Source organism: Orycteropus afer, unplaced genomic scaffold (genome assembly GCF_000298275.1).
Source record: "Orycteropus afer afer isolate SDZICR_OR568_19922 unplaced genomic scaffold, OryAfe1.0 scaffold00157, whole genome shotgun sequence".
Lineage (NCBI taxonomy): Eukaryota > Metazoa > Chordata > Mammalia > Tubulidentata > Orycteropodidae > Orycteropus > Orycteropus afer.
This window is the reverse complement of record NW_006921744.1, coordinates 5211243-5222912: the sequence shown is the minus strand read 5'-3', so window position 1 is coordinate 5222912 and position 11670 is coordinate 5211243.

Here is an 11670-nt window from a genome sequence, read left to right as displayed (position 1 = left end):
AAAAAAAAAAGAGAGACACAGGAGAACACAGAAGTCACAGGAAGACATACAGGAAAGACAGCTGTGTGAAATCAGGGACAGAGATTAGAGTGATATTGCCAAAAGCCAACGAACCCCTGGAGATACCAGAAGCTAGGAGAGCCAGGAAAGAATCTTCTGGAGTCTTCAGAGAGAGCATGGACATGCTGACATCATGAATTCTCACTTCTAGCCTCCAGAACTGTGAGACAATAAAGTTCTGTTGTTTCAATCCTTTCATGATCCATGGAACATATAGTGCCCGCCTACATTTTCTACCTGTAGGGTTTAGTGGGAAACTGTTATCCCACTTTTAGTGCATGCTGCCATCTGGTGGAGGTTTGTGTAACTACATGAATATGAAGAAACAAGCCTTATCCCATCAACTCCAGTGTCAGAGACCCCTCAAGAGATATATGTTCCATTAACTCAACAGCACATAACAACAACAACAACAATTGTATCAAAATCCACATTACTTCAAGTTTTTATTATTGTTATTATTTCATTCAAAATGTCTTTCATTACTGAAAACACATGGTTTCTACAGAAAATTCAAATCAGAAAATACTTTGGTCCTGTAAAGGTTAAGTCATTCAGTTTTTAGTGCTTTGTTACAGCACCCCTAGCATAATATTAAGCAAAATGGGAACCACAAACCAGATACCACCTTTAGCTTGGATAAATGTTTTCACACATTCTCACAAAAAGAAATTAGAAGTTTGCGTCACAGCACATAGCCACTTATGTTATATTAATCCTATAAATTATTCTTCAATTAAGTGTACATTGTTCTCATTCCAATGATTGGGTTTACTTTTCTCAGGATTTGAACTCAGGTAAGTTCTATACCAAATTGCTGGTTCTTTCTGCACTCCATTGCTGCCCTTTCTATAGTCTCATAAGCCACTGGGTTAAGAATTCTCTAGGTATTATGAGAGATATATAGATTAAATGAAGCCTAATTAACCAAAGTGATAAAATCAAGCAAAAATTCTTGTGCCTAGAGCAGATAATGCAGGAAAGAATGCCTCATATGAAATATTAATTCCAGGATTAATTCCTATTGCAAAGGGCTCTGTCTCGCTAAATTTATCCCCCACTTGCCGTATATAAATCTCCTGCTGCAGTTATGCTGCCTCTGTAACATTCCAGAAATATATGTTTTAATTTAATCTATGACATTTTGCTTATATGTGACCCCTTGTCTAGAATGATTGTTCTCCTGAATTCTTGTTTGTCTCTCCCAGAGAAGTTCTCTACTGCCACTCCCTGTGCCACTACTTCTTGGCACTGTTTATCTGCCAAATATTTGTGACAGAAAACACAAATCCCCTTTCATTGGCATTTGCCCTTTTTTTTAAACAGGCATGTCCTTGTTTCCCAATTATACCTCCCATCCCTGAACAGTGCTCTTATATCATTTACTTTTCCAACAGTTTCTTGGTGTCAGAAGTTGATGATAGTGAAGGATGATGAATGAAGAAAATTCAGAAAGCTGATATTTGCTGAATACTTGTTATATGTTAAGGAGCTCTGGTGGTGGTCAAGGCATTTGGCTGCTAACCAAAAGGGTGGTGGTTAGAACCACCAGCTGCTCGGTGTAAGAAAGATGAGGCAGCCTGCTTCTGTAAAGATTTACCCAATGGGGGTCACTAGGAGTCAGAATCAACTCAATGGCAGGGAGTTTGGTTTGGTTTTGTTATATATTAGGTATTGTTCTTATTTAAGAAGTTCTGGTGGTGTAGTGTCTAAGGCATTTGATTGCTAAGCAGAATATTGGTGGTTCAAATCCACCAGCCATTCTGAAGAAGAAAGATTGGGGAATATACTTCTGTAAAAATTTATCATCTCAGAAACCCAATGAGGGTTGCCATGAGTCAGAACCAACTTGATGGCAGTAAGTTTGTTTTTGGTTTTGGTGATGGTTCTTATTTAATCCTTTTCCAAACCCAATGATTAGTATTATTCCTGCTTTTTTTAATGGGTTTAGATTCCCTGGGTGGTGTAAAAAAGGTTAATGTGCTTGGTTGCTAACAGGAAGGATAGTGATTCAAGTTCACTCAGAGGTGTCTTAGAAGAAAGGCCTGGTGATCTATTTCAGAGAAATGAATCACTGAAAACCCCCTGGAGCACAGTTCTTCTCTGGCATGGAGTTGTCATGAGTCTTAGTCAACTGGATGGCAAATGGGTTTTGTTTGTTTGTTTTAGATAACCTGAGGGACTTGTCCAAGACCACACACAGTAAGCAGCAGTCAGAACTCCAGTCTGCCAGGGCCCCAAACCTCTAGTTTTCAACCCTCTGCTGCACTATCATGAGAGCTAAAGAGGCTTGATGAGAAAACTCTCTGATTGAATCAGGGATGAGTATTATTATTGACTGACCAACAACTGCCACCTGACAGGAAAGATTCCCTTCATAGTGCCTAGAGTGACCTCAATTCAGCTCAGTGTTTTAAATGCCTTGTAACTTTCCAAGCAATACTTAGTTAGCACCTTCAGGACTTATCTCAATTTAGCTCTGGGAAGGTTTTCAGGCTTAGCTTAATTCCACAAAATATCTTGCTCCTGATCAATATAACCCTTTACAAGACAACAATTTCCATCCAGAGAGTAAGAAAGAGTATATGCTTGAAAATTTCATCATTCCTATAGGAGCTTTTGCAGAAGAAAGAATGTGCAATTGACACATATAAAAGACCTCTTTAAAAAATGTTCTGTTGATTCCAAAATCTTTCCTTTTGAGATGATGGCAAAATGTTTCCCTTTCACCTTTGTCACCAGAAGTTGCCATCAATCCTCTTGAGCAGCTCAGGATAAATGGCAGCAGTAAATCTTCTACAAATTCTTTGGGACAAGATCTGCTTTGCACGGCTTGTTTTCTCTCAGAGTTGATGAAAACAAACCATACATATGTCTATGAAAATACATTTTGAGCATTTTGTATCCCACTATTTCTATTGTGGTATGTAATCATCACAATTAATGAGAAGCTCTGAATATCTGAGACTATATCATCTGCAATAAAATAATGAAAGGAACCAATGTGCTCACTGAACTTTAGACCATGTAGGAGTTAAGCCCTCAACTGCAGTAGAAGGAAGATAATTTTGATGAGCAACGGTTTCTTTCATGTAGCAGGAATCTGAAAAATGACACCTAGAAAACTGTTTAAAGAGGTTTGGCCCACTGAATAATGCTTTAATTATATATTTTAAGTTATCTTGTCAATTATTTATTAAATAAAATACCTTAAAATCAAGTTTAAGCTTTTATCCCTAGCCATATAAATACCTTTGCATATAGGGGCACCCATCTCAGCCAAGAATTTTAAAACAATAGTCTACAACTGTCTCTACTTTCTAAAGTCCCATTCATCACACAAGAGTACAACTGCTCTTGCTGAGATCATCAATGACCTGCTAACTGTACACCTTAATAAACCTGTTGAGCCTCTGTGATTGGAATTCTATGATATTTTTGTCATTGTTTACCTCCCACATTCTTAAAACTCTCTTCATTAGATGTTTGGGTTCATCTTAGATCTCTCCATTTCTTTCCTGTCTTCTTTATAGATTTCTGTTAATTTGTGCATACTTAAATATTGATGTTCCTTCTATTTAATTCTTGGCTCAAAGCTTTGTGAATTATCCCATATACTTCCATGTGGCTTGAATTATTACCTATCTGCTAATGGTTCCAAAATCCTCCTTTTCAACTGAGCTTCAGACTCATATATCCAACTATGTCATGAATATTCCATGAGGATCTCAAACTCAACATATCCCGAACTAAATTTGCTATCATCTCATTGACACTTCCTCTCCTCTCGTTGTCTCTATTTCAGTGACACTATCACTTGTCCAATCAGCCAAGCTAAAAACCTGAGAAATAATCTATCATTCCTTTGACTCTGTCATACACCAAATCCAATAAATATTGGACCAATTTTACCTCACAAATAGATCTCAAATCTATCCCCTACCTTCAACTTGGCCCTTACTAGTATCACATCTCAGAGCTTTATTGTGTCTTGGCTGCCCAAGTTCCCAGTTAATGTCCCTACCTTCAGTTTTACTGCATCTCCCCAAGCTTCCATAGTGGCCTTCCCAAAAGACAAAGATCATCCTTCTGTGGCTCCCCAAATCCTCCAAGATAAAGCAGAAGTCCCACAGCTTAACCTACAAGGCCTTCATTGATCTGGCCTCTTCATATCTCTCCAGCTTCTCCCTTTTTTTTTTTTTTTTTTTGCCTTTCTCACCTTCCCCGTGAAGTGAAGGGTAGCTGGGTCCTTCCACCTTCATACTAGTTCTTTTCCTGAGGTGGCACAACTCTTTTACATCTTCTTGACTTCAGGGTAACCCTTTGAAAGCTTTTAGATTTTGGTTGTTTATCTCTTAAGAAGACTTCCCTGCCCTGCTACCTGGCTTGTGTTAGGTAAACTGAAAAATAAACAGGGACTTGCCATGAATTTGACTCCAACTCACAGTGACCCTAGGTTTGCAGAGCAGAACTGCTCCATGGGATTTTCAATGGCTGTGATGTTTCAGAAGCAACACTTTGAGTTCTCTTCAGGGATGCCTCTGGGTGGATTTCAATATGCTAAACTTAGGTTAGTAAAGTGTTTCCCTGTTTGTGCACTGGGGCAACCTTACGTTAGGTAGCCACTCTTTATATTCCTAGGAACACTTGGTGCATATTTCTATGACTACATCCAACACATCATATTTTAAATATCTATGCACTTGTTTCATTCTCGCTTTACTTTTAACTTTGAGGGTTGTTGTTTTTGTTTGCCTTCGAGTTGATTTTAATTCATAGCAACCCTATAAGACAGTGTAGAACTGCCCCACATGGCTTCCTAGGCTGTAGTTTTTATGGAGGAGATCACTAGGTCTTCTCTCCTGCAGAGCGTCTGGTGAGTTCAAACTGCTGACCTTTCGGGTAGCAATTGATCACTTAACCATAGTGGTTGTGCATTACTCATCTTTCTTTCCCTAATGCCACGAATATTGTCCAATATATAGAAAGGCTTTGGTAAATGTTTGCTAGATAAATGAATGATGGTTCTGTATTGCAACATTTTTAATCATATGAACTTGTACAAGGTATCATCACTTCCTTTTTCACTCTATTTGGATATATCTTTCTCTTTAAATATTACAAGAAGAAATCACCATACCATCATCATGATCATCATCATAAAATAATAATTATATTAACTAGAATATGAAAAAATTATTTTGTATCAAATACTGTGTTATATGACATATTCATGTTCTTATTAATCTTAAAAAAAAAAAAAGTTTATATACTAGGTCTTATTATTATCCTGAAGGCCCCTGGATGGCATAAATGGTTTATGCTTGACTACTAACATAGTTGGTGAGGTGATAGATAGATAGATAGATAGATAGATAGATAGATATGGGAGCTCTGGTAGCACAGTGGCTAAGGCACTTGACTGCTAACCAGAGGCTGGCGGTTCAAATCCACCAGCCACTCTTCAGAAGGAAAATGGGGCAATCTACTTCCTTAGTGATACTGCCTCAGAAACCCAAGAAGGGGTTGTTATGAGTCAGGTCCGACTTGATGGCACATAACAACAACAACATATAGATATAGATATAGATATAGATATAGATATAGATATAGATATAGATATCTCATTAGGATGATCAGAAAAACAACATTCTTTGTGATTTATTATCATTTCCAAAAGGTATATGATCTAGTCTTTTAAGTGTATCTAGCATGCCTTAGAAACCCAGTGGGGGTCACTACGAGTCAGAATGAACTCAAATGCAGTGGGTTTGGTTTTGGTTTTGGTAATATTCTCTTTGCCTTTACAGTAAGAAATGGTCCGCAAGTGCATACACGTGTAGTATGCATGTGTACAAGTCTCACAACACGTGAGTAACAATTAGCTTGAAGGCTTTTGTGTAGAGAAATGATGAACATTGATTGACTTTCAGGGACAGTAATCTATGAGGCACTTCTTCGTTTTTAAAAGAATTGGTTATTAAGCAATGAAAGTTTCAATGCTGAGTTCTATAATTACTGTGATGTCCCTTCTAACAGCTGTGTTTTCTATATGTGTATTTTTAGCAGGAGTGCTTGTAAAATCAGAAGTATGTGTCCTTCTGCCCCAAACCCTCTCTACCTGCATCCATCAATTTTCCTGTCTCCTTTACCCAATAAACAGTCATCCATTCATCCATCTAATTTGTAGGCAAATGTGGATCTTAAGGGATGTTATTTTAAAGGTCTTACTCACCTTTTTCTTTTAATGAGACCACTTCCTAGACAAGTAGGCAAAAAAGATTTTAGGTTTGCAAATGTGACATGGATGTCTGAATTTTAATGGATAGTAAAAGTTTGGATGTGTGTTCTTTTTTGGGATTTGATGCCAGGAAATGTCAACATGTCACCAAGTGTCCTTAAGGGCCTTCAATTCAATCTGGCTTATTTATTTATCAAGCATTTATCAGATACTTTATGTGCAAGAAAATGTGTTTTAAAAATCATGAGTAGTGCTCTCATTTTGTTTAAATCAGAGAAGGCAGTGAGCAAACTGAACAACTTGACTAGATGTCCAAAGAGTGTTAGAGACAGCTATCTAGAGGAAGAGTCATATAAATAGAGTACTTAGAAAATCTCTATGCTCTAAGCACCCCAAAACCTTCAACTCAACCCATCCCTCCCAAAGCTTCTTCCAGTTGCTATGGATTGAATTGTGTCTCCATCCTCAAAGAGTTATATTGATGTCCTAACCCCTGTACCTGTGAATATGAACCTGATTGGAAATAGGTGTTTTCTCTTTTTATGTTGATGAGGCCATATTGGAACTGAATCACTTTTATCTGGCCCTCTATGAATAACAAAGACACATTTATCACTTGCAAAATTTGAAGGGTTTGGAGATTACACCATAAGAGTGGGACAAAGACCAGGATACAGTTAATTCTTCACTATACAGAAGGAATTTATTTTATTATTACTGTTATAAAAGTCTCAGTTTTGTTATTTTATGATGAGCAAGTGTTATCTGCACCTCTCTGTGTTGTAATTTATTGAGGCTTATTTTATTGTCCAGTAATATATAATTTTCATGAATGTTCCATGTGTACTTGAAAACACAAAGTGTTTTATATTTTCAGTGAACAGAATTATACATGTACTAATCATATTTACCTTATTAATTATATGTTCTATATCTTTTCTGGAGCTGTGGTGGCATAGTGCCTAAGGTATTTGACTGCTAACCAGAAGGCTGGTGGCTCAAACCCACAGACACTCCTCAGAAGGAAGGTTGGGCAATCAACTTCCATAGTGATACTGCCTCAGAAACCCAAGAAGGGGTCACTATGAGTTGGGTCTGACTCTACAGTAGGTTTTTTTTTTTTTTTACTTATTTTTATTCACATTATTCACTGTGGACTTAGAGAAGTGAATCCTACTACTAGTCTAAACTAGATTAGACTAGAAGAAGTTGAAAATCCTGCTTCATAAATGTTGCTATTATATTAATTGCTGCTTAGTCTTTACTGTTTCTTAAGCTTAAAAATCTGAAGAAAAAGTTTCCAACCCTCAACTTGCAATGTTGAAGAATTCTATAGGCAAAATATTGAATGATGCAGGAAGCATCAAAAGAAAATGGAAGAAATATATGGAGTCACTTTATCAAAAAGAATTTGTAGATATCTAACCATTTGATAGGTAGATACCATATGATCAACAACCAATGATATTGAAGGAAGAAGTCCAAGCTGCACTGAAGGTAGCAGAGAATAACAAAGCTCTAGTAATTGACAAAATCCCAAATGAGATGTTCCAACAAATGGGTACAATGCTAGAAGTGTTCACTTGTCTAGTCCAAGAAATTTGGAAGGTAGCAATCTGGCCAACCAACTGGAAGAGATTCATATTTGTGCCCATTCCAAAGAAAGGTGATCCAACAGAATGTGGAAATTATCAAACAATATCATTAATATCGCACAAGCAAAATTTTAAGGAAGATGATTCAACAATGGTTGCAGCAGTACATTAACAGGAAACTTCCAGAAATTCAAACTAGATGCAGAAGAGAATATGGAGCAAAGGATACCATTGCTGATCTTAGACAGAACTTGGCTGAAAACAAAAGTACTAGAAAGATGTTTACTGTGTTTTATTGACTATGCAAAGGCATCTTACTGTGTGGATCACAACAAATTATAGATAACATCGTGAAGAATGAGAATTCCATTACACTTAATTGTCCTCATGTGCAAACTGTACATGACAAAGAGGCAGTCCATTTGAACAGAACAGGGGATAATGAATGGTTAAAATCAAGAAATGTGTGCATCAGAATTGTATACTTTCACCACACTTATTCAATCAGTATGCTGAGGAAATAAACTGAAAAACTGGACTATATGAAGAAGAACATGATATCAAGATTGGAGGAAGACTTACTAACAACCTGCAATATGCAAATGACACTACCTGGCTTACTGAAAGTGAAGACAACTTAAGCACTTACTGATAGAGATCAAAGACTATAGCCTTCAGTATAAATTACATCTCAACATAAAGAAAAAAAATATCCTCACAGCTACACCAATAAGGAACATTAAGATAAACAGAAAAAAGACTGACATTGTCAAGGATTTCATTTTACTTGGATCCACAATCAACACCCATGGAAATAATTCAAGAAATCAGAGGACATATTCCACTGAGCAAATCTGCTGCAAAAAAGAAAAAAAAAAAATCTCTTTAAAGTGTTAAAAAGCAACGATGTCACTTTAAGGATTAAGGTGTGTCTGACTCAAGCCTTGATATTTTCAATCACCTCATATTCATGTGAAAGTTGGACAAAGAATAATGAAGCCTAAAGAAGAATTTATGAATTTGAATGATGGTGTTGGTGAAGAATACTGAAAATACCATGGACTGTCACAAGAACAAACAATATGTCTGGAAAGAAGAACAGCCAGAATGCTCTTTGGAAGAGAGGATAAAGAGACTTCCTCTCAAGTACTTTGGACATGTTATCAGGAGGGACCGGTCCCTAGAGAGGGACATCATGTTTTATAAAATAGAGCATCAGCAAAAAAAGGAAACTCTCAATGAGGTGGATTGAAATAGTGGCTGCAACAATGATTTCAAACATAGTAACGATTGTGAGAATGGCACAGGACAGGAAAGTGTTTTGTTTTGTTGTACACAGGGTCTCTATGAGTTGGAATCAATTGGACAGCACCTAACAACAACCACAGTCTTCAGCACTGCAAATTACTTGTATGCTCTTATTTAATAGTTTTTAAGCTTGAAGAGCACTTTATCTAACAGTAAAATATTTCCATCTCAGTTTGAAATTTGTTTGTATTTAACTTCTTCCACTTTCAGTTTTCTTCTTTTTAATTTTATTGTAGATCTGTATATAGAGTACAGGAGCTCTGGTGGCATGGTGCTTAGGCATTTGACTGATAACCAGAAGGCTGATGGTGCAAATCCACCTAGGAAGGAAGATTGGGAGATCTACTTCCATAGTGATATCACCTCAGAAACCCAAGGAGAGGTTGCTATGAGTCAGAATCAACTCCAGTCAGTGAGGTTTTTTTTTTCTTTTCTTTATTTTTTTTATTATTATTTTTTTAAAATATAGAGTATAGGTGCATTCTTTTAGTAGGAGATTTAAGTTGTGAATCATTCTGGAGAATTTTCTTTGCTTATCTCTCCACTCTCCTCCCTCCCTGCTCTCCACAACCAATCTAGCAGCAAGTACAATATATTTTATGTTAGAAATCTCAAATCCACATTTCTCTCACTGCCACCACCTTAGTCTCAGCTAGCATCATGGGTTATTCACTCTTTTAGAGTTGCTTACCTGGTCTTCTCTCTCCCTCATTTTGTCCTTTCCAGTCCCTTTTCCTCAGAGCACTCCATTAGATTGTGCCACACCCTGTTTAACATATTATAATTGGCTTTACCTAAAATCAAACTCTTACCATCCTGTACATGAGCCTATGTAATTGTTCTCCTAACTAACTCTCCAGCTTCATCTCATGATATCCCCCCTAACTACCAATGACTCTTCTAGTTCCTCCACCACAGTGTCATTTCTATCATGGACCTTTATCTATACTGTCCTTTCTACCTGGAACTACCCTAGCTTCTCTCTTCATCTTATTAACTCCTACTCATCTCCAGAGTCTCAGCCCCAAGGTCACTTCCTTAAGAGACTGTGTCTGTGCCCCTCATACATATTGTGTCCTTCTTGTTATTTATAGGAAACCATTCTTTTCCCTTCATAACACTTACTACAATTTCTATTTATATAGTTAACCCATTGCCATCAAGGCTCTTCCAACTCATGGCAACCTCATATGTGTCAGAATACAATTGTGCTCCATATCAGGATTTGTAATTGTTGATGTTTCAGAAGTAGATTACCAGGACCTTCTTCCAAGATACCTCTGAGTCAACTCTCACTCTCAACTTTTTGGTTAGCAGCCAAGTACACTAACCATTTGCACCACCCAGTTCATACTTGTATTAACTTTCTCTGTCCTACTAGTTGTGTGGAAGAGTTCAGGTGGTGCTGTGGTTAAAGCAATGGGCTACTAACCAAATGGTTGACGGTTTGAACCCACCAACTGCTCCAAGGGAGAAAGATGGAGAAATCTGCTTCAATAAAGATTACAGCCTTGGAAACCCTGTAGGGCAATTCCACTCTATTCCCTGGGGTTGCTATGAGTTGGAATCGACTCAATGACAGTGGGTTTTCTTTTCTTTTTTTGTTTTGGAGGTTTATCAGTTCCTTGATCCATTAGGGAAGAGACTTGTGTATATTTTACTTATCCTCTTCAATCTAGGGTCTAGGAAAGTTCTAGGCAAATAACAGAACTTCTGCAGATATTTGTTGAATTGAAAAAGTTTTCATTACATATGAGGAAATTCACTCTCTGAGAATTTATATAATGTTCCTATATCTGGTGAGTTACTTCAGAAAGATCACAGCCATTGAAAATTCTATGGCGTACAGTTCTATTCTTACAGACTAGGGGTCACCGTAAGTCAAAATGACTTAGCAGAAACTGGTCTGGTTTTTGGTTTATACATTAAAACTTTGATATAATTGTATTATATTTTAGTTCTAGTTGAGCCCTGAAAGGATTTTCAGAAATATTGATTACTCAAGTCAATAAAGGTTGAAATTAAGTCAAAGGTTTGTATTACTCTCCAGGATTCAGTTGCCCATTGGCTATGCAAATATTGCCCTCATTTAGTGCTTGTTCTGTGGAGGTCTACATCCCTTCCAGGCAACTACAAGAGCTGTGGTTTAGTTTTAACCTCTTCCTGGCTTCATCCAGACTTGGCAAGCCTTGCCTCAGGATCACTGGACCAGTGAGTGAGCAAGACATCCTTGGATCCTTGAGGGTCAATCGTATCTCCACCAACACCATCAGGTAGATGATCTTTGAGTCAGAATCTGCTGACCCTAAGAAGGTAACAAGAAAAATCCTTTTATGTCTTAGAAATGGAAAAGCCTTAACATGAGCAATATCACTTTCAGTTTACCATGGGAGTTTCTTAAGGGGAAACAGAGACACTGAGAACACTAAAAGGAAACCAGCATTTTGTTTTTTTTTTTTTTTTTTT